General features: G+C 36.2%; 1 non-coding gene across 1 annotated transcript; it reads left to right on the forward strand.

Annotated features, from left to right (window-relative positions):
- The first annotated feature begins 13,612 nt into the window (after window positions 1-13,612).
- On the forward strand, window positions 13,613-13,748 carry LOC126023065 (small nucleolar RNA SNORA72). The gene has a single exon (XR_007500284.1). It is a non-coding gene; the product is annotated as a small nucleolar RNA SNORA72 (small nucleolar RNA).
- The last annotated feature ends 13,859 nt before the right edge of the window (window positions 13,749-27,607 follow it).

Genomic DNA, 27,607 nt, shown 5'->3' on the forward strand with positions numbered 1-27,607 from the left:
CTTGCAGCTGTGGATGGAGTTAGTTTATTTTGGAGAGATGAGATGGGATCCTGTTTATAGCTCTTCTATTTCCTTTTCTAGTCCCCACCTCCAGCTCCCAGTGGTTTTCTCATACCACAATACAAACATTTTATCATTAAAAAACTAAAAAATACATAGCTTCTTTTTGGGAGTCCTGTCATTGTTTTGATGCCTTGTGGCAAGGCAGAGATGAATGGGAATGAGGCTAATCGAAGCTGGACTAAATATTTAGCACTGGAGAAGGGAATCCTCCACAGCAGAATGCCAACCTACATCTTTTAATTGCCTCCGCTCTTGATAGATTGGCTCTTACCCCCCTTTGAATTCCTTTGTTGCAAAGGAGTTAAAATTCATGAGCGTCCCATGCCTGGGAAAATTTACTCCAGTGCTTCGATTTCTCTGAGCCAAGCTGGCCCAGCATTGCAAAGAGTCGGAGGTCTGTCGGGCCATCTGTTACATAATAGTCAACAATCTTGAAAATCTCAGGAAACAGGGATGAGGAGAGCAAAGATGATGCATTTAAACAGAACAGATTGCAGCCTTACTTACAGGGGCAGAGGAGGGGGAGATAATATGCATGATTGAAGCAGAGACCAGCTTTATTAGCATAGGGAACAAAACAAACTTTTAAAAAAAATGGCCCCAATAAAGCTGACAGTCTAAAGAGGCTTGATGACAAACCCCATGTTGAAATGGAGGTCACGGGGGTCCCAAATGCCACACACACACACACACACACACACACACACACACACACACACACACACCACAGTGTCTGTGTTCATTCACAGAAGCACACACATAGGAGAGAAATCAGAGGGCAAAAATGATTGCTGAATTCAAAAGCAATATTAAGCCTAGACTTGATTCATTTATTTATTTATTAAAGGATAGAGTTTACCAATTTGGGAAAGGTATTTTGCCTTAGATACTTCCCAAGTAAATAATCCCCATTATGGGAACCAGAGAGGCAGGATGGACTTTGAGAAACTCCACAAATGCTGGCCTCTCAGGTGACTGGCACTATGCCTCCTAGTTTTCCCACTGAGCTAGCTGCCGTGAACACATCATCTTGACTAGGCACTTGTCAGTTTTTAGCAGTGACCTAAGGTCTGCTGCAAAAATGTAACTGAAGTTAAAAAAATAAAGCAGAGAAAAGAAGAGAGGAAGAAAGAACTAAATAAAGAAAAGTTCTGGAAAGGGTAAAACATCAGAGACCTTCCCCCTCATATATAAGGCAAATATCAGTAATCATTAATCCAGTAATGATTAATTAATTAACATTCAGTAATCACTAGTTCATTCAGTAATCAGTAATTCAGTAAAAACAAGAGTAATCACTTGTAAACAACTGCAAATAGATAGTTAAGTCCAGTGAATGGTGTTTCAGAAGAAGACTATTGATACTCCAAATGCGTGGATGGATTGATGGATGCTGAATGAATAGATAGGGTTTTTTGTTTGTTTGGGTTTGGGGGGGGCACACCCAGCGCTCTGCACTCAGAAATTGCCCCTGGCAAAGGGGACCATATGGGAGGCTGGGGGCTGAACTAGCATCAGTCCTGGGTCAGCCACTTGCAAGGCAAATGCCCTACAGCTGTGCTACCACTCTGGCCTGAAGAGATAATTTAATAAAAAAACAAATGTGGAACAGTTCTAATTGTGGAATTATGGTGGGAAATTGGAACATACACTAAATTTTTCAACTTTTCTGTTGTGCATTAAAATAATCTTTGGGAGAAAATGATTATAAGATCATCCAAATTAAAATATAATAAAATACTTAAAAATACCTTATCATCCCTTTAACTTACATTTTGTAGCACATTGTTTCTTAATATGTACCATCAAGGTAGATATGAATTAATGAATGTCATTACAAATTTTAAGAGCTTGACTTTGCTTCTGCTGATATTTCATTGTTGTCATTTACAGTAAACTAAACTTGATGTTAATGACAAAGTCATAGTTTGGGGGTTTTGTTTGTTTGTTTGTTTGTTTGTTTTGGTCAAACCACTAGTGCTCAGGCATTACTTCTAGCTCTGCACTCAGGAAATACACCTGGCAGAGGACCATATGGGATGCTGGGGATTAAACCTGGGTCTGCCTCGTGCAAGGCAAGCATCTTGATCACTGTGATCACTGTACTATCACTTCAACAACCAAAGTAATAGTTTGACTAAAGAATATGCTCAAAATAGAGGTGAGGAGTGCCAGGCATCAAAAGTAGGACCTCATACTTCTGAGATATATGCGGTATTCCTGAGATACAGTCACAGTTACAGGATTAAAAAACAATTCTGAATTATCTCTTTCAAGCTTCATCTCCAAATAGATAATCACTTCAAAACTAAAACCAGTTAAAGATTCTCAGACTAATTTAAATTTTTCAGGTAAATTTAACTCCTGGGAAGATAATGATCTCTGGTTCTTTTCCTTTGTTAACACGCACTCAATCTTTAGATCTAGTTTTTAAGATCTAAATTTTTAAGTGCATCTTTTTTTCTTGAAAGGATACCCCCAAATTCAAAACTCTGTTTTAAAAAGAGGGACTGGGAGATAGTTTACCAGACTTAACTTGAACCTACATACTACATGGATTGCTGAGCAATGCTTTAGTGGTCCTTTCCACCAGAATTTAAACACCACTGCATTCTTGCACCCTAGCATTGTGCTCTCTGGCCCTGTTGATCCAGTATTACTGGGAGTGGTCCCAGGATCCCCTGACAAGTGTTTCAGAGTTCTTTCCAAGTAAAACTCAAAAGACACAAAATAAACAAAGAGCAAGAGAAAGAAATAGATGTTCTATTTTGCCCTTGTCTTCAAACAGTTTCTAAAATGATAATATTGACTCAGTTATGGAAGAAATTTGAAAGAAAAAGTGACTTCAGGAGAAAAAAAAATCATAATAAGCATTTGTCTGTATGTGTCTCAGAAAGGTCTAATTATCTATGCTCCAGGAATTTATGCCTCACTAGATTTGTACAGAAAACACACCACTTTTCCTTTCCTAATAGTTAATAGGTAAGTGCACATGTATTTCCGTTTAAAATCCAATCCATGTAGTGGTGTCAAATCAGGTATGAAAGCACAAAACATTGAAATTTGAAGTGAGAGCATATGCAATTTCACTTAACATACAAACCACACTGTGGAATGGCCTTAGCTCAGAACATGAAAACTCCAAAGGAGTCAGGGTTAGAGGGCTCTGGTTGATTCAAGAATATCTGTCTGCAACAGCACATTTTACACAGAAACGTGACAGATGACAAGGTTATTGTCTGCAACTTTTATCCCGGGGGGGAAGAGAAAAAGAAATGTGAGAATATTTGAACAAATAATAAACACCATGGGGTGTCTTCTTTTCCAAGTCAGCAATGATGTTTTCAATGCCCTGACCCACGAAAGGAAACCTTGGTAGTTCAATGCTCACCAAATGGTAGCTTTGGAATTCAGTATTGAAAAACGTATGAGGTAGATGGAGACATAATTTTTAAGAGCAAAATGAGACACAGGATCTGGAAAAGGCCTGTCTCTCTAGCCATTGTTGCCTTCAATAGCATTACGGGCCTCTCTTGCTGCTTCCTGTTTTCTTGGGTCATATCCCAGGCTTGTGAAGTCAGTGGGACACCACATCAGTCTCCAAGAGTAGGCAAGTGTCCTAGCAATTGTTTCTGCACTTTTAATATAAGCATGAAGATTCTCACCCAATTTCTATGGAAAGGTGGTGGAAAATATTTTCCTTACAGTTTGTTAAGTCCCTCTCAAGTCTCACAGCTCCAAGTGATTTTTCCAAGTCTTTCGTAGAATACTAAATAATTCATCACATGAAATTAAATAAATGCTTTGGAATTTGAAATAGGTTCTGAAACTCAAGTTTGATTCATATTTATAACCTGACTATGAATCTTATTTCTGCTACGCATCATGTCTGTACATAGTTAGGTATTAATGGCTTTAGACTCAGCTTTTCCATTTGTAAAACTGGAATAGCAATATAATAATAACATTGATACAATGTCTCATCATGATTATTTATACCATGGGTTTAATGTGAGGCTCAAATGAACACACTAAGATGCGGCCTATAGCACAATTCTTCTCAATCAGTAGCTTAATATTACAGTAACTTAATTACCACTATGATCATCATTATTGTTATATTCTGGGCTACATACAGGAACTTGGCCATGCATTGTAGACCTGGACTTAAAAATGCTTTCAGTAACTTACATTGGCTTCATTCCCTTAACATAAAGAAACAAAAGTTCTGAGGCTGGAGTGATAGCACAATGGTAAGGCGATTGCCTTGCATGCAGCTGCCCTGGGACAGACTGAGGTTCGATCCCTGGCATCCCATATGGTCCCCCAAGCCTGCCAGGAGTGAGTTCTAAATATAGATCCAGGAGCAACCCCTGAGTGCTGCTGGGTCTTGCCCCAAAACCAAAAATAAGTAAAAAAAATTTATTAAAAAAATAAAAGAAAGAATAAAAAATTCTTAAGATGATAAAAAGCTACCACAGTACATGAGGAAGATAATTCCAGAAAATAAAGTTTTTGTTTCTTTAAAGATTTGTAGATTTTTGCAGTCATAGTGGAAAGATGAAAAAATACCATGGTATTTTTCTACATTTAAGCCATATTCAAAGTTCCAAGGTAGGTCCCTTTATGGAAAGTAGAGATACCAAAGAGACAGTACACATTTTCCTGAGTTTGCAAGGAACTAGGCCAAGCAATTAATTATATCAATTTTTATTACTGCAAGACAATAATAAAAGTCTTCCCCTTTGGGTCTGGAGTAATAGCAAAGCAGGTAGGGTATTTGCCTTGCACATTGGTAACTCAGGTTCCATCTCCAACATCCCATATGGTCCTCTGAGACTGCCAAGAGCAATTTCTGAGTGCAGAGCCAAGAGTAACCACCAGGTGTGACCAAAACAAAATGACAAAAATAATGTCTTCCCCTGGATTAAATGCCTGATTTTGAATATACTGTCCTTCAGATACAAAGAAGATTTATAAGAGGGTAAGAGTAATATAATTATGGAATGGGAGAAAAACTACTTAGTATTCACAAAAATTTTAAGAATGAATTTGTATGTTGTTGAATATTATTTATTCATTTTGTGGGGAATGAAGAGCCACACCCAACTGTGTTTAGGGGTTACTCATGGCTTAGTGCTCAGGGATTACTCCTAGTGGTGGCAAGAATATAACAAAGAGCAGCCACATGTAAGACCTGTAATATTTCTCCAGATTTGAATGGTGTGTGTGTTTTAAATATGAAAGCAACACAGGTAACACAAGTTCAATTCCTGACACTCCAAATGGTTTCCTAAGCCCAAGAAGTGAGCTTTGAAAAAGAAAGGAAGGAAAGAAGGAAGGAAGGAAGGAAGGAAGGAAGGAAGGAAGGAAGGAAGGAAGGAAGGAAGGAAGGAAGGAAGGAAGGAAGGAAGGAAGGAAGGAAGGAAGGAAGGAGGGAAGGAGGGAGGGAGGGAGGGAGGAAGGAGGGAGGGAGGGACGGAAAGAAAGAAAGAAAAAGAAAGAAAGAAAAAGAAAGAAAGAAAGAAAGAAGAAAGAAAAAAGAAAGAAAGAAAGAAAGAAAAAGAAAGAAAGAAAAAAGAAAGAAAGAAAGAAAGAAAGAAAGAAGAAAGAAAGAAAGAAGAAAGAAAGAAAGAAAGAAAGAAAGAAAGAAAGAAAGAAAGAAAGAAAGAAAGAAGAAAGAAAGAAAGAAAGAAAGAAAAGAAAGAAAGAAAGAAAGAAAGAAAGAAAGAAAGAGAAGAAAGAAAGAAAGAAAGAAGAAAGAAAAGAAAGAAAGAAAGAAAGAGAAAGAAAGAAAGAAAGAAAGAAGAAAGAGAAGAAAGAAAGAAAAGAAAGAAAGAAAGAAAGAAAGAAGAAAGAAAGAAGAAGAAAGAAGAAAAGAAAGAAAGAAAGAAAGAAAGAACGAAAGAAAGAGAGAGAGAGAGAGAGAGAAAGAAAGAAGAAAGAAAGAAAGAAAGAAAGAAAGAAAGAAAGAAAGAAGAAAGAAAGAAAGAAAGAAAGAAAGAAAGAAAGAAAGAAAGAAAGAAAGAAAGAAAGAAAGAAAGAAAGAAAGAAAGAAAGAAAGAGAGAAAGATGTGACTGCACAAGTGGAAAACATTGCATGTTTAAGTAAAAATCATAATGTTCATAAGTTTTTCTGACCTTCATAACATAAGAAAAAATTTAATAAGTTATTTACTAATGTGTACATAAGCCAAGGAGAATATGCACTTTACTTCTTAGGTGGATTAAATAAGAAAACTTTTTTGCCTTGTATCAACTATGAGATAACCCGCATAGGCACCCAGAACTTTCCGGCCACAAAGACTTTTCATGTATGGTCTGAAGGGAGATAGGTGGATAAGGTAGAAAGGGACCAGGAAGTATGAACAGCAAACTTCAAAGAACCCCAAGTCTGCCAAAAGATGCGCTCAGCTTTGTATCTCATGAAGAATATGTACTCTTTTAAAGAAATTTAAATTAGTCTTAATCGTAGTTTCTGCAAATAAGGAATCCTATAAAGAAGGCAGAAGAGCAAACGTGAATGTCTTACCCTGTGCATTGATCAAAATTAAGTCTAGAAGGGCAAAAGCAATTTAGCCTCTTTCTTCCTCCTTGTTACGGCATCTACTTTCATTTATCTAAACAATTATTTTCTAATTCGGATGCATAATAAGAACCTTCAGGTCAATATGGTGAAAGACACTTTGTAAAAATGAAGACTGAGCATTATGCCAAATTAAAGTTTGGGCTTTTGCAATGAATAAACCATTTTCTATATAGAAATCCATGGCTCTGACCCAGGGGCAAAGCAGAGATTTTTTTTTTCTGGTTCTTTCTAATGAAATTTTTTCTCTGTTCCCCCTTTTTTTTCCTGCTAGTTGTCTTTGTGTCTTGAAATTGAATGCAACCCACTAGACCTTGCTGCTGGTTTGCTCCCCCTTTCTGCATTGCACAAGTCACGACTACACAAAGTGTGCTCTGTAAAGCTGTAATTGTGTGGGGCTGGTGTTCGCTCCGAGTGTTGGTACAGTACATGTCATCCTGCTTAGGTCCCTGGCTTTCTTTTCTATCTTAGCTTTAAAAAAAGCTAAGCACCATATTTACAAACATGTTTGTAGTTGAGTTTCAGATTTCCACCACCAATGTCCCCATCTCTATCCACTCCCACCACCTGCCTGTGTTAGAGAGAGGCATTCTATTTCTCTCACTCATAGATATTGTAAACATAGTTGTCAACGTAGTTTAGTCGTTAGAAGAGAGAACAAAATGCTCAGCAAAATGGGGGGAAAGATTGCAGAGAAAATTGTTTACCCAAGGCGCCTGGACACACAGCCAAAATAGTTCAATCAACATTGTAGTTCAACTTTTCATAAAGAAGGAACCACAGGACAAAGCTCATGCAGCAACAATAGGTGATATAACATCAGGAGTATCCCCTCGCTTTTATATTTGTCATACAAAGAGGTCCATTTGAAACAAAAGGACAAACTGAGTTCATAGAATCATACATTTTCCTACGGATGGGTGACAGACAGATGGAGAAAAGAATTTTCTTTATTCAATAAAAACAATATATGTTTGTGGAATTAAATCTTGGCTTTGGTATAATAAGTATGTGATCAGGTTTATGTGTGGGTCTTCTAGGAGTTCAATTACTTTAGATTATTGTAAGATTATTGTTAATTAATTAAAATTACTACAGTTGTATATTGATAGACTAAAACAAGCTTTTGAATATGGTTTGTTTCTAGCTTCAGAATAAAGTTTTATTTTGCTTTAATTCAAACCACTTCCATAATTCCAATTATGTTTTTAAAAGGATAATTTCTATCCTTGAGTTTTTTCTTTAACATTTTAAATGATATCTTTATTTAAGCACCATATTTACAAACATGTTTGTAGTTGAGTTTCAGATTCCCACTACCAATGTCCCCATCTCCATCCACTCCCACCACCTGCCTGTGTTAAAGAGAGGCATTCTATTTCTCTCACTCATTGAGATTGTAAACATAGTTGTCAATGTAGTTATTTCTCTAACTGCATTCATCACTCTTTGTGGTAATCTTCATATCGTGGGCTGGTCCTTCCTGACCTTATCTCTATGTCTCTGGGCATTATTACAATAATGTCTCTTATTTTTCTCTAAATCCCACAGATGAGTGAGACTAGTCTGTGTCTATCTCTCTCCCGCTGACTTTTTTCACTCCGCATAACAGTTTCTATGTCCATCCATGTATAGTAAAATTTCATGACTTCATTTTCCTGATGGCTGCATAGTATTCCATCGTGTATATCTACCACAGCTTCTTTAGCCACTCATCTGTTGTTGGGCATCTGGGTCGTTTCCAGATTCTGGCTATTATAATAGTGCTGCAATGAATAGAGGTGTGCTGAAGGGATTTTGTATTGTGTTTTTGTGTTCCTAGAGTCTATCCCTAAGAGTGGTATAGCTGGATCACATGGGAGCTCAATGTCCAGTTTTTTTTGAAGAATCTTTGTATTATTTTCCATAAAGGCTGGACTAGAAGCATTCCCACCAGCAGTGAATGAGAGTTCATTTATCCCCATGTCTTTGCCAGCACTGATTGTTCCTTTTTTGGTTTGTTCTTGGTTTGTTTTGTTGGTTTTGTGTGTGTGTGTGTGTTTTGTGATGTGTACCAGTCTCTGTAGCCTGAGATGGCACCTCATTGTTGTTTTGATTTGCATCTCCCTAATGATTTGTGATGTGGAGCATATTTTTATGTGTCTTTGGTCATTTTTATTTCTTCTTTGAGGGAATGTCTTCATTTCTTCTCCCCATTTTTTGATGGGTTCAGATGTTTTGTTTCTTGTTAAGATATGTCAGTACCTTGCACATCTTAGATATTAATCCCATCCCATGGGTGGCCTTTATATCCTAGTCACTATTTCCTTTGAGGTGCAGACGCTTCTTACCTTAATATAGTCCCATTTGCTTATTTCTGCTTCCACTTGTTTGGACAGTGATATTTCCTCCTTGAAGAGGCCTTTAGTCTCAATGTCATGGAGTGTTTTACCTACATGTTCTTATATATATCTTATAATTCTGGGCCTGATATCTATCTTTGATTTGTCATGGTTTTGGTTGCTCTATTCTATACTAATGGGAACATAGTTGAATATTCTCCATAAATTCCACTGTACTGATAGCATCTGTTTAATTCTTCAAATTTCTTCCTAATTTACCATCTTCATTTGATATTAAGAGCATTTTTGAAGAGTGCAAATACTGAGTGCTCTTTTATTTTTATTAATTTATATATTATTGAGTTTTGGGACATATCAAGCATTACTCAGAGCTTTGTCTGGCTCTATACTCAGGAATTATGACTGGTAGATTTTCGGGCATCACAAATCCCCTACCTTTAGTATGATCTTTCCAGCTCCAAAGGCTCTTTTATTATTTCATTACTAATTTTACTTTATTAAGATCTTTTGGCATCTCTTCCTTTGCCATGTGGTCTTGTACTCTGTGTTTATGAACCATGAACTGAAAAGATGTTAAATAAAATCAGGCCTAGTTATCACAATTAATTATTAAAGTTATTTTTTTAAATAATAGGAATAATGAGTAAAATGAGACCTCCTGGAAAACAACAGAAAATAAATTGGCATCAATTTTCTATTATCTTAGTGGTTCTATACCTCTGTAAAGTATGTGAAAGTAGATCATAATTTGGCTACAGGTGGATTGAGTGTTTACTCAACCCACTTCTAACAAAATCACTATGTTTTTTAGAGAATCACTTGCTTAAATTGAGCGTCAGTAGAAGAACAATAAAGCACAGGGGCGATAATTTTTATATTCATGGACTGAATAAATAATACAGGAGGTAAAGTGCTTGCTTTGCACATGGCTAACCCATATTTGTTCATTCCCTTTACCACATATGGTCTCCAAGAACTGCCAGCAGGGATCCCTGAGCACAGTCAGTACACTTCTATCCCCAAAAATGTGTTTCCACCACTAAAAATAATACATTTAGATTTGCCAGCTTAGTCAATAAAAATACAGGATACCCAATTAAATTTGCAACTCTCACAAACAATGAATGCTTTTAAGTATGCTAATTGAATTTTATGCTACTGGCCCCATTTCAAGCCCCAGTATATCATAGTTAGATCCCTGAGTTTCACTAAGTGTTGCTGCAGGGTGGACTGAGTAATCTCCAACACAGCAGGTCTTGAGCAGTACCATATCTTTGGTTCTTGCACTGAACTGTCAACCCAGTTAAAAGATAACCAAGAATCACTATTGTGGACTCTGGACCCTTTGAGTACCACTTGAAAGACTTACAAAAACAAAACTGTAAGTATATACCCCAATCTTCTGTAAATATCCAAGATCTAACCTGATAGTGAAGTTGAAATATCAGGTTTTAAAATACTCTTTGTGATGTAAATTCCCTTAGTGAAGAAATATTTTAAGGTCAGAATGAATAAGTCTAATACATATATATTGTTTCTCTTTTATTTATAGATCAATAAAATAATAATTATTACATTTGTAAAGTTTTCCTTAGTGAACAACTATTTTATTTTTATATTAAATTAACAAGTTTATAGAAATTGAAAAATTTAATAGAAATAAAGTGGGGAGTTGGATTGTTAAAGCAAAGCAGCAAATTATTTTATAGTATGACTATTATAAATCAGACCTACAAATTCCAAGATCTCTATCAAAAGTAGTAAGTAAAATGCGGCATATCTATACTACAGAATGCTACCCAACAGTGAGAATGAACAATGATACTCAAGATAGTAGTTGACTATCAGAAAAAATATATTTATTAGAGAAACCTGGCATATGAAACCTTGCTGCATAACCACTTACATTTGAAATATTAAAATAAACAAAACTGTTGCTTCCAACAGCTAACAAACTGGTGTTATACTTGATGAGAGAAATCATAGAATTGAGGTAAGAATAGATGAGGGTGTTGAGGGTATGGTGATGTTCTATTGATTATAAACAAACAAAAGGTAACTTTAAAAAACAGGCTGTTCAAATTACTAAATGGAAATGGTGAGCTGAGTTTTTGAACAAAGGCTGAACTTTTATTTTGAGTTCTGTACCCATCATATAACATGGAAAGAATATTTAGATCTAAACCTCTTGCATTGTTTACTTTGCAAAACTAGCCAGAAGCAAGTTTACCTTTGCTGAAATGGCCTTTCCCTCAAAGGCACCTTTAATCATAACTGTGATTATACAGTCATTTGGTCATATGTACATTTGTGTTAGTCTATAAAATGTAGGTTGTAACTGCACATATACATGCATGAGCATTAAATGCCTCTCCACCCACCCCATCCCTAAAGACTGAGCTAACCTGGGACAACACAAATTTTTGCCAGGCTCTTATTTTTATTGTTTCACTAGTTTGGCTGAAATAAAAATTCAGTCCCTTCAGTATTGAACTACCATTCGAGAATCAACCAAGATTTGGAGCATAAAGAGAGCTGAATGAATCAGCAGGACGGCAACTCAGGGAAAGTAATTTTACTTCTTAGCAGCATGACTGCTTCTCTGCTTAGCATCTAAACAAGTTCATTTGGAAGCATGGCCTTCTGGAAAGAAATGATGTTCATCTCAGCATTCTGTCAACTCATAGTGAGAGATGCCCTTTAGCCAGGTAGAAACAGTAAATTATATTTAAAATCTATTTCTGCTGAAGAGGAAAAGCCTCCTATTCTCTCAGAGGCATTATTTTCTGTCCAGCAGCACTATCCAATATCAGTTGTTCAACTTCAGGGGTCACTTTTTTTTTTTTACTATTGTTAGTACCTGGCAAACTGGGAAAAAAGATTTTTACTAATTATACAAGAAAATACTTAATAAAACAGAAATTCACATAAAGAAATTTGCCCCTTACCAATGTTGGGCTCCTAAAAACTGATCTCAGCAGCTTCTAAATCAGGTGAATTAGCTAAATTGATTTTGCTCCACTAAAAGGGTACTTCATCTAGACCCAATCAATGGCAGATTGAAGTGTGATGTGAGACAGGAGAAATGAATCAGTTAGTCCACTATTTGGGGAATGAAGTCAGACTTCAAAGAAATTATCTCATTTTTTGTTGGCTTTCTCACTCCTAAACACTTTTGAAATATGGCTGAAGGACCACACTGTCTTTAGAGTAGAGACCTAGATGTCAGATGATTTCAAAGGGAAGAATCTTAGAGCTTTGTAATGTAAGCACTGTCCTTTTCTATCTCCACATCTTTTTTAATCTTGACCTCTCAATGACAATTAGTCAAATCACAGCAGAAAGGACTAGCTACATGGTTCATACTAAATTAGATGTTTCAGAAAATTATTTTTATGCTATGGGTCTTCATAAGTTAACTTTAACATATACTGTAGTAGATTCCTTTGGTTTGAATGTCAATGCCCAAGTGACCTCTTCTCTAAAATTGTGCCTTCGATGTAGGACCTGGGAGATAATTGAAAGTGACTATCCTTTTTTTTTTATTGTTGTTTAAGAAAATGTTCACTTTATTTTAATGTAATAACAGTCATTATTACTCTCATTTACATCTTTCCAATAAGAAAGGTCTAAGAGAAAGTGACCTTCCAAAAGAAGTTCCCATTAACTAGACTGAATTGAGAGACCAAATTAGATTTATCAAATACAAAAGCCCATGCATCTCATACCCTATCATGTGGCCGCAATAAAAAATTATAATAATATGTCCTATAAGGTTCTTGAAAAAAGACCTCCAAAGTAGAAGCCATTATTTCTTTTTTTTCCAAAGTTAAGCAGTCAAGAAGCACTTATGTTTGACAATAGCCATAATACAATTGTCAATAGTCTCTGAAGACAAACTGCCACTAAAGACAGTGATCTCCCAAATAACTATCCTTAAGGCTAGGGAATGTTTGGGTTTTTTGTTCTCTTACATAACTCACAGTTGTGTATAAATAAATTTATAGAACCTCAATTACTATTTCATAAAACCTATATTCATATTTTATGTAAATAAATATATTTATATCTAATATACATAGGAAACACACTATTTTTCCTTGGGCAATAAATTCTTGAGAGCAAATCTTGTGACATTTAAATTGAAATTTCTTGTGTTTAGCACCATGCCTAAAACATAATAAATTATGTACAACCATGCTGACTGAATCAATGAATGTATTTTCTTACTTCCATTAGAATATTGAACATTGGGTACATGAGTCCTGCTTTGGCCTTTAGACTAGTTACTGCTGTGGAAAGAATTACATAATAACTAATATTTTGCTTTTAGTAGAGCTTATATTTTTAGATTTTTATTATTCTTTATTTATTCTTTATTTTTATTATTCTTAATGTCACTTATGGAGCCCCATTTTCCCATCTAGAGTCTAAGCTTTTGGAGAGAAGTAACTATTATTTACCCTCTATAAAAGTTTACACACAAATAGGTTCACATTATGTCACATATGTCACATTGAATTGAATATCTGGTTCAAGGGGAGAGAGAAACGAGAAAGTCAGATAATATGTGTATATTATTAATATACTGACAAATGTGAAACATTAGAAATCTAGGATTCTGCGAATATTCTTGCTGTTCTGATTTTGCCATAATCAGGGCAGGCTAACTGTTCACTATATTAAGACCATGCATGTGTCCCCAGGCCTAGTTCTTTACCCACCTAGGTCTGGTCTTAGTAATGCTGGTGATAAATAGTCTGGAAGCCCCGACTATGAGTTTCTAGTTCAACTCATCTAGAAGGGTAGAAGAGCTATTGGGCGACTATGGTGGGGAGGGAATCATTGCTAATTTGAGTTTACTAGTTGCCAATAAATGTAAAATTGCTGTGGTTTTTCTTTCTTCTCTAAAAAAAAAAAAAAAAAAAAAAAAGAAATCTAGGATAAAATAAGCCTAGCATTAAGGAATAGTAATGGTAATAGTTCAGATAATGGAACTCTGAAACTTGGGAATGTCATCAAAGAAAGCCAGCAGTAATGTTTATCATGTCATATACTCAAATATGTGTATTTTCTTCTTGCTAAAATAAAGAGGTGAAGGCATGGGCTGCAGGTAAATGTCAAAGATATCAATGTGTATAAAGATCTGATAAAATCACATGAAACAGTGCAATGTCTCAAAATAATGTAAGAAAGCCAATAAATGGAATATTTCCTTCCTGTCTTTCTTCACAAATTTCACGTGAAAAACCCCACATAGGGTAATATTCAGCCAGCCTACTATGGGCCTGGTTGTACATCACAGATTGAGTCCAACAGTGGGAAAATCAGACCAGATCACTGTGCTGAGGTGCTCATTCATAATCTAAAGAAATCTGTACTATTCAGTTAGCAGCTTAGGTCCTGTAACCAGTTTTCTTTCATAGAGTGATGTTTCCAGGATTCAAGGTCATTTGAATTATAACTCCACAGAGAGTGGGTCTGAGTTCTTGTGCATGTAATATAAGCACTTGTCTCCATTTTCTCACCTATTCAGTGGAGAAAAATAGAATGGAGTTCAATTATGACTATTTAATGAGATATTATATAGGAAGAATTTAGTAAAATTCCTATTAAAATATAAATGTTTCATTAATGTTAGCTATGTTGCTATTAAATACAACTAATAGACTTTAATATCAAGGATCATTTCAGTAATGATATCAAATATTTCATCTAATTTTATTTCATCTAATTTCTAGTAAACATTTCTGATATTTCATCTGATTCCATTTGACTACCTCAACTATTAAGTGAAGTAAAATGTTTTTCCTTCAAGTAATGGATGATAATACAAAGATTAAGAGGATTAAACAAACCATGCCTAAACCGTATATAGCCCCTCTCATGATGTGTGCCAGTTTATGTAGCATGAGATGGTACCTCATAGTTGTCTTGACTTGCATCTCCCTGATAATTAGTGATGTGGAACATTTTTTCATCTGCCTTTTTGCCATTTGTATTTCTTTTTTGAGGAAGTGTCTGTTCGTTTCTTCTCCCCATTTTCTGATGGGGTTATATGTTCATTTTCTTGTTAAGTTCTGTCAGTACCTTGTATATTTTCAATATTATCTCCTTTTCTTATAAGTGTTTTGTGAATAGTTTCTCTATTTCTGTGTTTGGCTTTTGTATCCTAGGGACTATTTCCTTTGAGGTGCAGAAGGATCTCAGCTTGATATAGTACCATCTGTTTATCTCTGTTTCCACTTATTTAGAGAGTGCTGGTTCCTCCTTGAAGATGCCTTTAGTCTCAATGTCTTGGAGTAGTTTACCTATGTGTTGTTCCATATACCTTATGGTTTCTTGTCTAATATAAAGTTTTTTAATCTATTTCTATTTGACCTTTGTGCATGGTGTTAGATGAAGGTCTGAGTTTGTTTTTTTTTTGCATGTGGCTGACCAGTACCACCAACACCACTTTTTGAAGAGGCTTTTCTTGCTCCATATTGCATTTCTTGCTCCTTAATCAAAAATTCATTGATTGTATATCTGTGGAACATTCTTTGAATACTCAAGTCTATTCCACTGATCTAAGAGTCTGTCTTTATTCCAACAACATGCTGTTTTAATGACTATAGCTTTGTAATACAATTTAAACTTGGGGAAAATGATCTCTCCCATATTCCTTTTCCTAAGGGTTCCTTTAGCTATTCGTGAGTGTTTATTATTCCAAATGAATTTCAGGAGTGCTTGATCCACTTCTTTGAAGAATGTCATGGGTATCTTTAGAGGGATTGCATTAAATTGCATTAAATGCTTTAGGGAGTATTGCCATTGTACTAATGTTAATCCTACCAATTCATGATCAGGGTTTGTGTCTTCATTTTCTTATGTCCTCTCTTATTTCTTAAAGCAAGGATTTGTAGTCTTCTTTGATTAGGTCCTTTATGTCTTTAGTTACGTTGACTCCAAGATATTTGAGTTTGTGTGACACTAATGTGAATGGAATTTTTTTGATGTCCATTTCTTATAAAATTTAAATTTAAATTTGCTTCCAAATATTAAATATTTATAGGTGATAGATTAAAGTAATAAATTAAGTATTAAATAGTAGATTAAAGTAATAATATTTATAAATAATAGATTGAAGTTATAGATTAAAGTAATGAAGAAACTTATATATGTATTAAATTTGTATAATTGACACTTAATATCTGATAATTTGTCAATTGTTTATTTAATATATTCAAAATTATATACTTGGTTTCACTATCGTCTCTTTGATCTTAGCAAGTAAAGTGAATCTTTTTAAAGGGGAATCATATAATGTCATTATCTTATAAAATTTTATTATTTATTTTAATAGAATTCAAGGTTTATTGTAATAATTTACATGAGTAATCTGTATTTACCACTTTGCCTTCATATTCAGTCATTTTCTGTCATTCAAGTTATATCTTTGTGGCCTATGGGGTATATAATTATGAAATAAAGTCCTTGTCTTCAAATAAATAATAAAATATTTTGGAGCCTTATTATATGTATGTTTAAGTTTTTCAGTCAGAGTGGTGAAATGGCCAACTCATACTGTTTTATTTTTACCCAGTCCTCTTCATACTGTTACATTTGCTCTTTGACTATATCCCTGCCACATAAACGTATATATTGCTCCTAAGATATTCCAAGTGCATTCTCTTCTGGGGTTGCTTTACCGCTAGTTTTCTTTTCTAGATGGCTTTTTTTTTTATCCTGGATAAAATTCAATCTCATCTTATTCTACTCTTATTAAAGTTATGCTCAAATATACTGCCACTAAAATGTTAGTCCTCCAAAGATCATTTATTTACTTTACTGGATCTGTGATCTATTTTTCTTTTTGTTGTTCAACAGTACTTGTCTTTATATATTTATATTTTTCTGGTTTGGTGACCATACAGTTTGTTCAGGGCTTACTCTTGGCTCTGCACTCAGGGATTACTCATTATGGAGCTTGAAGGACCATATGAGGTACCAGGTACTGAACCTGGGTGAGCCAGGTGCAAGGCAAATACCCTATCTGTTGTATTAACTCTCTGACCCTATATTTTTTAAAAATATATATTTAAATCCCATGATTACAAAATTGTTCAAAATTGAGTTTCAATTTTACAATGTATGTTCGACATCACCAATGTTCCCCACCACCAATGTGTTCAGTTTCCCTTTCACCCTCTTCCTGCCTGCATCTATGGCAGGCATCTTGCTTCTCTCTCTCTCTCTCTCTCTCTCTCTCTCTCTCTCTCTCTCTCTCTCTCTCTCTCTCTCTCTCTCTCTCTCTCTGTCTTCTCTCTTCTTGCTCTCACCTCTATATTTCTTTATTTTCTTATTGTTCATCTCCCTTCTTAGAGGTTAAGTTCTATAAAAGCAGGGAAATCATCTGCCTTACTCACAATATTTATTGGATGAAGAATTTGGTAAGTGAATGAATGAACTACAGAATAGGCATAAAAATTTTAGACGTTCAACAAAAGGATGAAACAAAAATTGTCAGTATTTTAAAGGGATACTTTATAATGTAATTTGAGATGGTCTCAGGAATCAAGGAAGATCCAAGATTTTGAGTCTCCAGCACTGAGAGAAGAGTGCTTTTAAGAGTGCTTTTAAGAAATAAAAGCCCAGGGAAGTAGAAACAAATGTCACCGGTCAAATGTTATTTATTTTAGTGGCATAAATATTGAAGTCTGGCAGTCAATAATATTTCAAACCACAAGAATAAAGAGAGAAACAAAAGGTCAAAAATTAATAAGACTTGCCTAGTCCAATGAACATACACATTAAAGAACTGGAAATAAAAAGAATAATTTCCTTATCTTTATGATAGTTGACTTGGGAACCTCAAGAGTTATTGAAGAATCAGGGATAATGAGGTCTGGTAATGAGAGTAACTAGGTAATGAGAGTAACTAGGAAGACAGAAAATGGGATGAACATACAGAGACATATAAGTGACCATTACCTCTGTTAAAAATTCCAGAATCATTAATTTAGAAAAGGGCTTGTTTGAGTCATAAGGTGAAATATATAGGGTACATGATAGACCAGAATGGAAAATCCAAAGGCAAGAAAATATCTAGCCAATTTAAAAAAAAAAGATGCATTTTACAATTTTAATTTTAGATAAGAAGTAAGGTCTTCTGAAATGGAACAAAGACAGTCTCTTCAACAAATGATGTTGGAACAAATGGATAATAACCAGACACTAAAGATTGATCCATACCTCACACCCTACACAAAAATCAACTCAAAATGGATTAAAAACCTGGAAATCGGGCTGGGAAGGTGGCACTAGAGGTAAGGCCTTACAAGCGCTAGCCAAGGAATGGACCGCAGTTCGATCCCCCAGTGTCCCATATGGTCCCCCCAAGCCAGGGGCTATTTCTGAGCAAATAGCCAGGAGTAACCCCTGAGTGTCAAACGGGTGTGGCCCAAAAACCAAAATTAAAAAAAAAAACCTGGAAATCTGACCTGAATCTATAAAGTTCATTGAAAGAAAAATAGGTAGAACAGTACAAGACTTATACCTCAAAAAAGTCTTTGATGATGGAATACCAATGGCAAGAATAGTAGCATCAAACTTAAACAAATGGGACTACATGAAACTAAAGAATTTCTGTATGGCCAAAGAAACACTGGCTAAAACTAAAAGACAGCTAACAGAATGGGAAAAAATTTTCACACTCGATACATCAGACAAAGGATTGATATCTAGGATATGCAAAGCACTCACAAAGATGATCCCCACAAAACCCAATAAAGCTGTAGAAAAATGGAGAGAAGAAATGAATAGAAACTTTTTCAAGGAAGACTGACAAATGGCCAAGAGATACATGAAACATGTTCACCATCACTCATCATTAAAGAAATCAAATCAAAACAACAATGAGGTACCACCTAACACCAGTGAGGATGGCACACGTCAATAATAATGGGACCAATTTCTATTGATGAGGATGTGGTAAGAAAGGAACTCTCATCCACTGCTGGTGGGAATTCTGCCTGGTCCAATCCCTATGGAAATCAGTATGGAGGATGCTTAGTAAACTCAGAATTGGGCTGCCATATGATCCTGCAATTGCATTCCTGGATATCTATCCCAAATATGGAAGATCATTTATCCCAAAGTATGTATGCGCTCCACTATTCATCGCATGAAATCAGCACAATAGCCAAGAACTGGAACCAACCTCGATGCCCAACTACAGATGAATGGATCAGGAAGATGTGGTATTTATACACGATGGAATACTACACAGCAGTTAGAAAATATACAATCATGGATTTTGAAGCAGCATGGATGAACCTTCAAAATATTATGTTAAATGAAGTGAGCCAGAAGAAGAAGGATATATACAGAATGATAGCACTTCTTTGATGTATTTAACCAACAACGATGGAAGCAGCAGTTTTGGGTGAATAGGTATGCAATCAATCTCCAACCACAAAGGTCTATTATAATGCACTATTGTATTTATCCACAGATCCAGGTGCAGAACATAATGAGAAACCTGGAATCCTACTGCAGTGATTATTAACAACATTATTTAGTGCCTTAATTTTACCAAGTATAAAATAACCCTTCAGCTTCTCTGTCCACAGGAGATCTTGGAAACAAAAGGTGGGCATTCAACCTCGGCATTCAATCACACCGGTTACCATATACAGTGCCCACTATGTCAGTATCTTGATAAAATACTCTAATTGATGCAGTTACTTTTGTCTATGTCTTTTATTAGGACCCAAAGCAGGTGATCATTCAGACCACTGGAACAGTCAATGGTACACCAAGGACCTATGTTACAGGTCCCACTCACCGAACATGTCCTGGCAAATCACTACTTCCTTTTTTTAAATTATCTTTATTTAAACACCATGATTACAAATATAATTGTAGTTGTATGATTACAGTCATGTAAAGAACACCCCCCCCTTCACCAGTGCAGGATTCCCACCACCAATTTCCCAGATCTCCCTCCTCCCCACCCCACCCACACCTGTACTCGAGACAGGCTTTCTTTTTCCCTCATTCATTCACATCTTTATGATAGTTTTCAGTATAGTTATTTCTCTAACTGCACTTATCATTCTATGTGGTGAGCTTCATGTCATTAGCTGCACCTACATGGGAGGATGGGGGGAAGTAAGGGACTGAGGCAGTAAAATATTAGAAATGAGCTTTGTAGGGCAGTATCAAGGTCCCAATACAAGATGGATATTATGGATATATAGAATATATGCACACAATACTATCAATATGAAAACAAAGAGAAAAAATTTCCACTGACTGTCCCAATTTAAACCAGTGCTAGAACAGCTTGCTCTCCTTCCAGAGCACATTCCCATTAGTGTAGGGAGAGAAGGGGTAAAGCCTGTTGACCCCTATAGAGTCCACCTAGACCGGAGCCCAGGGAAAGACTGAAGTCCAGGGGAGAAAAATCCTATACCTGGCAAGAGCTGGTCTCCAGAATCAAGGACGAAATCAGAAGCCAGATGTCTGCCCTCCCTCCTCCCCATGCACCTCCCCCATGGAGTACAGAGGGAGGGGGGAACATGAGGACCACTAAGAGTCCTCCTGAACCTACTTCTGGCCATCTGAGCTGGCACTCAGGGAAGGCCTGGAGTCAAGGGAAAAAGACAAGGATGGCTGGGGGCCTGCCAAGCCTCCCAGCACTCCCCAGGCTAGGGAGAAAGGCTGTGGTATGCGGCCTCCCCAAACCCCATACCTGGCAAAAGCTGGTCTCCAGAATCAAAGAGGAAACCGGAAGCCAGATATCTGCCTGCCCTCCTCCCCATGCACCTCCCCCCTGGAGTACTTCCTTTTTTTAATCTCTTTTTTCTTCTTAAATTTCTTTCACTTTTTCTCTTCTCTATACTCCTTTATCCTTTCCCAACAATTCAATCTGTTTTTAAAAAAAAAGAGCTCTATCTGTCAGTTGCTCTGTAGGAAAGATAACTCTATACTTCAGACATAGCAAATGAAACTACATAGGGTAACCACATCCAATAGTCCTCACCACCACTTTGCTTGGTCTTTGGATGCAAAAACTGTGCTCATTCTGAAAGAGCTCCAGCCACTATATAATCCTGAAACCTTTATTTAGCAAAGGCCACTTCCATCAGGGATGAAGAGCCTCAAAAGAGAAAAACCCGTCAATAAGGACACACTAACCCAATCTTTTTTAACCTGTTTTTATCATATGTACTTACTCTTCCTTTCTCTCCCCTCTAGTCTTTTGTTCTTCCCCCCCTTTCTATACTAAGGCAAATCTTAACCAATTATTTACCTTTTCTTACCTCAATCACATCTCAAAAATTAAAACCCGGCCTATAATGGTCAGGCCTTCAACAACAACCTAGGAATAGAACACTAATGTCTACTTTTATGTGGACATGAGTTTGTAGAGAGTGGACTCCTCTCTGATTGCCAAACCTAAAATGTAAACAAACCATGCCTAAACTGTATATAGCACCTCTCATATTACCCCCCTTCAGAAATCCCTCTATTCTCTCATCCCCTAATCCTGATCCACCACCCTTTTTATTTAATCCTCTTTACCCTCAGTTATTAACCCATTAGCTACAAAGGCCAACCTTCTGATCCAATAAACCACCACCAAACTCCCAAACTGAAAGGACACCATTTTAGCCCCCACATCACATGCCTTGGCAAAAAAAGTACAACCAACACACCACTCATGCTCTATGGCTCTTCTTACCCTCCTAATTATGGACTATTGCACACTATTGAGCCATCCCTAGAAGGACTCCAGCTTTAAGACAATTCCCTAGTGGCTACAAATAACTCTGCAAATACAACAAGACTCAATGTGTGATGAAAAACCACGCTGGATTTCACCCTCCATAAGAATACCTCAAAAGACTCAGTGAGGAAGCCTATATTTCCTTTATGTGTTTAGTACCTCCATGATAATACCTCCTAGTCTTTTTATCCCCAAAAGTAAATTAGCCTCATAAACAGCTTTTGATTTTTTTTCTTTATTTTTTGGTTTTTGGGTCACACCAGGCAGAGCTCGGGGGTTACCCCTGGCTCTATGCTTGGAGGTCGCCCCTGGCAGGCCTGGGGGACCATGTGGGATGCTGGGATTCGAACCACCAACCTAATGCATGCAAGGCAAGCGCCTTATCTCTATGCTATCTCTCTAGCCCCAACAGCATTGCTCTTGAATGTATTTTTAAATGCAATTTTATTTATTTCTTCTATTATATATATATATATATATATATATATATATATATATATATATATATCTTTTTCTCTTTGTTTTTCCAACCTAACTTGTTTTGGTTTTGAATGGTATGAAAACCTACAAGAAAAGTCCTACCTGGAATAAAAGCCAAGGTCAAAACTAGGGCACAGGGACTGAGTAGATAATCATTCCCACCTCCAAATCCACCAGCAATATAATTTGTCACCATACCCTTTTGCATAGGCACTCTAACTAAAGGGAAATATTATACACAGAAACAAGCTTTTATCTTCTAGGGATAAGATCCCGTACTTTTATAATACAGGCTCATCTCCCACCCTCAATATATGTCATGTGAACCCAACTTAGACTCCATGTGATCAGACAGTGTCCATCCAACCCAGAACCCCAGATCCCAGATGTGAAACTGACATAGGTCCCAGCAACAGCACCAGGAACCAGACTCCACCCAGGGAAATTCTGAATGCTGCCCTGGCACTATCCTGCACCACTTATACCATGACATCCTAACATGAGGAAGCGGCAACAACTTGAGCTAGGAGAGGGTCGCCCTATTTCACCATCGAGTGGTTTGATACAATTGGGAGACATGTCATCCTCTGCCCTAAGCAAAAACTAAATTTTTATTTACAGAAAACTGACCTTGACGAACATATACTGGTCAGAACCTAGCAAGGGACCAATGAGGAAATTCCTTGACTAAGCCTCAGCTTCGGATTCGCACAAAAACCATGATCTCTAATCCCAGAGGACTGACTTAGAAAACTGCAACTGAGCAGAACATCTGAAATTTTGCTGAAAGACTATGGCCCAGGCTCTGACCTAGGATCTGAGCAAACACCAAGTCCACTAACCACGGAAGACTGACTACAACAGTGATGAAATAGAAATCCTAGAACCATAAAACAAAACAAAACAAAACAAAAACAAAAACCTCTCTCCTAGACTTTGCCCCATGACATACGCAAATAATAAGATCTTCGGCTACAGAGGCTGGATATCATCATCCACACCTGAGCGGAAAGTCTTCTGGCAACATAAAGAGACTTGAGGTGTGTAAAAGAGTGAGTTGGAACCTGTAGTTGTTCCCATAGCAGTATGCTTCAAGGGCGAGAACCCTGTTTCTCTTAGGCCAAGGGAGTTCCAGTTCTAATTTCCTCAATGTTTACTGTACCTATGCCACAAAAAAAAAAAAAAAAAAACACCCTTTTTTAAGAAGTTGCTGGTATTTTTTGTTATTCCATTATTGGTTTTTTGTTTTGGTTTGGTTTGTTTTTGCCTTGTCTTATTTTATTTTGTTTTGTTACTTTTTCTTCTTTTTTTTTTTTTTTTTGGTGGTTTTTGGGTCACACCCGGCAGTGCTCAGGGATTATTCCTGGCTCCAGGCTCAGAAATTGTTCCTGGCAGGCACGGGGGACCATATGGGACGCCGGGATTCGAACCGATGACCTCCTGCATGAAAGCCAAACGCCTTACCTCCATGCTATCTCTCCGGCCCCACTTTTTCTTCTTATCCCTTTCTTCTTCCAAAGAACTACTTATAGCACCTAGACAGACTCATCCCATATCCCTTCTTATATCTCAAATAGAGCCACATTAATGGATTCACCTTGATCAGCATCATATTTGGAGGGAGAAAAACGGATGGTACCAAGACCAAGTTGTATGTTCATTTGGTGGAAATAAAAAATGATCAGACTTGAATACAAAATCCGAAGTCAACTACAACAGAAATGATATCCAATATACATCAAGATATACATGGCGGAGGAGGGAACAGCTGCACTAGCACTACGAGGGGTAGAAGAGGGGGAAGAGTGATGCATGCTGGAAACAAGAGTGAAGGGATTACAGCACTGGTGGAGGGAATGCCCCTTATTCATTACTTCTATGTGCCTTAAATATTACTGTGAAAGATTTGTAATTCACTTTGTCAACAATAAAAATAAATAAATAATAAAGTAGTGGCCAGAGAGATAGCATGGAGGTAAGGTGTTTTCCTTTCATGCAGAGGGACGGTGGTTCAAATCCCGGCATCCCATATGGTCCCCCATGCCTGCCAGAGGCAATTTCTGAACATAGAGTCAGGAGTAACCCCTGAGCGCTGCCGGGTGTGACCACCCCCCCCCAAAAAAACCAATAAATAAATAAATAGTAAAGTATTAAACATACTTAAAAGAAAAAAAATAGTAAGGACTTAAAATTATAAATAAGTTAGATGTACTTTCATCAAAGATGTTTTAATATATAATACTAGGAAAAGCAGAAGAAAGTAAAACAAATGAAGTGAGGTAGAAAATTTGGGTTTTTAAATGGATAGAAGTAAGAAAGTATGCTTTATGTTTAAGTGATAAAGAAATTAAGTGGAAATTCAGTGATGGTTTCAGGAAGTTGGTAGAATGAGATAGCTACATGAAAGAAAATAGTTATAAAATCAATAAGGTTGAGACTAGAGTTTTTAGTTCCCTTGCCTTTCTTTTCTACCTTTAACAAATACCATAATTTCTTATGATTTAATAATTAATGTTTATGCTATATATGGTGAATGGTATTTTCCCTTATTTATGAGTGAAATCAGAAAATCAAAGGACTTGTCTAAAATTTCACACTTCACATGCCAACTCCATGTTAGATGTGAAATAGTCCACTTGAGTGTCATTTAGCAAATAAATAAAGTCCTTTGCCAACATCATTTTGTTTCCTAATAAACTACACCAAGATTTTATTGGCCTCTTTCAAGGATATCCTTGCAAAATCTTTCCAAGAGTTTTAGATTTTTCCTGGAATTTTATTTTTAAAAAAGAACATGATGTAATAAGCAACTTTTAAAGACAACATTGGGCTCCTTTGACCTAGAGTCTGAATTATTATCAAATGTAGTTCTTGAATTCATTCCCTATGAGTTAATAATTAAAGCTCCTTCCACATAACCTCCATAAGTGAGTTTGTTTTTATTGCTAAATAATGAACATCTAGGGACAAAGGCTTCAAAATGTGTAACTACTTCTCTCCAGGGAAAGATAGTAATACAAAAGCTATTAGAGATTATTCAGTCTGGGTTTCTCAAATACTTAAAAGACCAAAAGTATTGAATAATTTTTCTCAAGCTCTCAGGGATGGTGAAAAATTTTACTGAATTTACATGTTGGTTGTTTTGCATGTTATGTGTATGTTGTAAGTCTCTGTATGAGTAAACAGGCAGAATGCAGATAACTGATAGTTTGATTTCACAGCGTCAATGAATAAAACAAATAAAACTTGGCTTTTCTGATTCCATTATTGAAGGATTTGGAAAGAACAGTGCTTTTCTAAATACAGACCAAGTATACCTTTACTATTACAAAATAAATTTGCTTTACATTGTTGAATTCATAATAGGATTTCAAGAATTTAACAATGACGTTTTTTTTTCATAGAGGTTTGGGTGGTTCAAACTATCACAAGACAACACTTAGCTTTCCCATATATCTCAGATTCTTAAAGGGAAAACTAGTCTAAGACATTAAATAACTTCTAATTTTCCTCTTCTTCCTTGTCTTATTTATTTTTGTTTTTGTTTTTGTTTTTGATTTAGGCCACAACTGGCTGCACTTGGGTTACTCCTGGATCTGAGCTCAGAAATCGCTCCTGGCAGGCTTCTGGAACCATACAGGTTGCTGGAGATTGAACCCAGGTCATTCCCAGGTCTACCGCGTGCAAGACAAATGTTCTACCTGCTATGCTATCACTTAGGTCCCCCTTGTTTTATTTTTTACATGAATATCTCCTATTAAGCAAGTGATCATCTCTTCAAAGCTCTCTTATCTGGTATTCTTTCCTGTGCCCAAAAAATACAGACACAGGTGAAAAACATGGGTGAGAAAGTGCTTCTCACTTTTTTCCTACTTCCTGATTACTAAGGCAGCTCCTTTACTTTTTATTTTCTAGCTTGATTTTCTCTGATTTAATATTTCACTATTAGAACACTGTCAGTAGTTCTCTTTGTACTCTTATGTACCTAGATTAGATTATTCACAACACAAATACATGGAAATAAATGAGGTATTTGAGTAAAGGAGAGAACTTCAAAGATGGAAGGCAAGGTAATTAATCTATTTATTCTACAACAATGAAATCATTAATCATTAAGGTAATGATTATCTTAATATAATATCTTAATATAAGATCACTGACCATTTTTGTAAACAACATAGTCTATTGGCTAATATAAGCAGTTTCTACTTGTTAAGCATTTGCTGTGTTTTAGGCATTACATTTTGTACTATATTTGATTTCATCAACATTAAAATATTTATAAATAATAATTTTTTTCACAGATGAGGAAGTTCAGTCATACCTTACTAACAACTGTACAACTAGTTGAAGAGTCTGTACTTGTGTTTAGATTAATGCCATCTATGTTCTTAATTACTGCACTTCAGAAAATAGGCTATAAAGAACAAAAGGTTCTATGAAGATCAAAATGTGGCCGATATTAGGGTTAATTCGAGAGTTACTTGCCAAGTGCTTTAAGAATTTTACAATAACTAAGTGGCTTTGTTGTCTAAGCAATACATGACTCTTCCATTTAGTAGATTAGAAATTAAAGCACAAAGATTAAGTGTCTTGCACCAAGTATGATGGTAGATGATTTAGATAAGGTTCAAATTCAGGAAGTTTATTTCTTTTGTTTAGATTTGGATCTCCCTGATGATTAGTGATGGTAGAGCATTTTTTCATGTGCATTTGGGCCATTTGTATTTCTTCTTTGGCAAAATGTCTGTTCATTTCTTCTCCCCATTTTTTGATGAGATAAGATATTTTTTCTTGTAAAGTTCCATCAGTGCCTTGTATATTGTGAATATTAGCCCCTTATCTGATGGGTATTGGGAATGCCCTCTAGTCCAACCTTTATGAAAAGTGATATGGAGATTCCTCCAAAAACTGGAAATTGAGCTCCCATATGAACCATCTATGCCACTCCTAGGGATTTACCCTAGGAACACAAAAATACAATACAATACAATATAAAAACCCCTTCTCACACCTATATTCACTGCAGTGCTATTTACAATATAGCCAGACTCTGGAAACAACCAAGATGCCTTCAACAAATGAATGGCTAAAGAAACTGTGGTACATATATACAATGGAATAATATACAGCCATCAGAGAGATGAAATCATTAAATTTTCCTATACATGAATGTACATGGAATCTATTATGCTGAGTGAAATAAGTCAGAGGTAGAGAGATAGATGCAGAATAGTCTCATTCATCTATGGGTTTTAAGAAAAATAAAAAAAATTTTTGCAATAATTCTCTGAGACAAAAGTGAGGAGGGCTGGAAGTTCCAGCTCACTACATGAAGCTCACCACAAAGCGTGATGAGTG

This window comes from Suncus etruscus, chromosome 11 (assembly GCF_024139225.1).
Source record: "Suncus etruscus isolate mSunEtr1 chromosome 11, mSunEtr1.pri.cur, whole genome shotgun sequence".
In the NCBI taxonomy this organism is placed as follows: Eukaryota; Metazoa; Chordata; class Mammalia; order Eulipotyphla; family Soricidae; genus Suncus; species Suncus etruscus.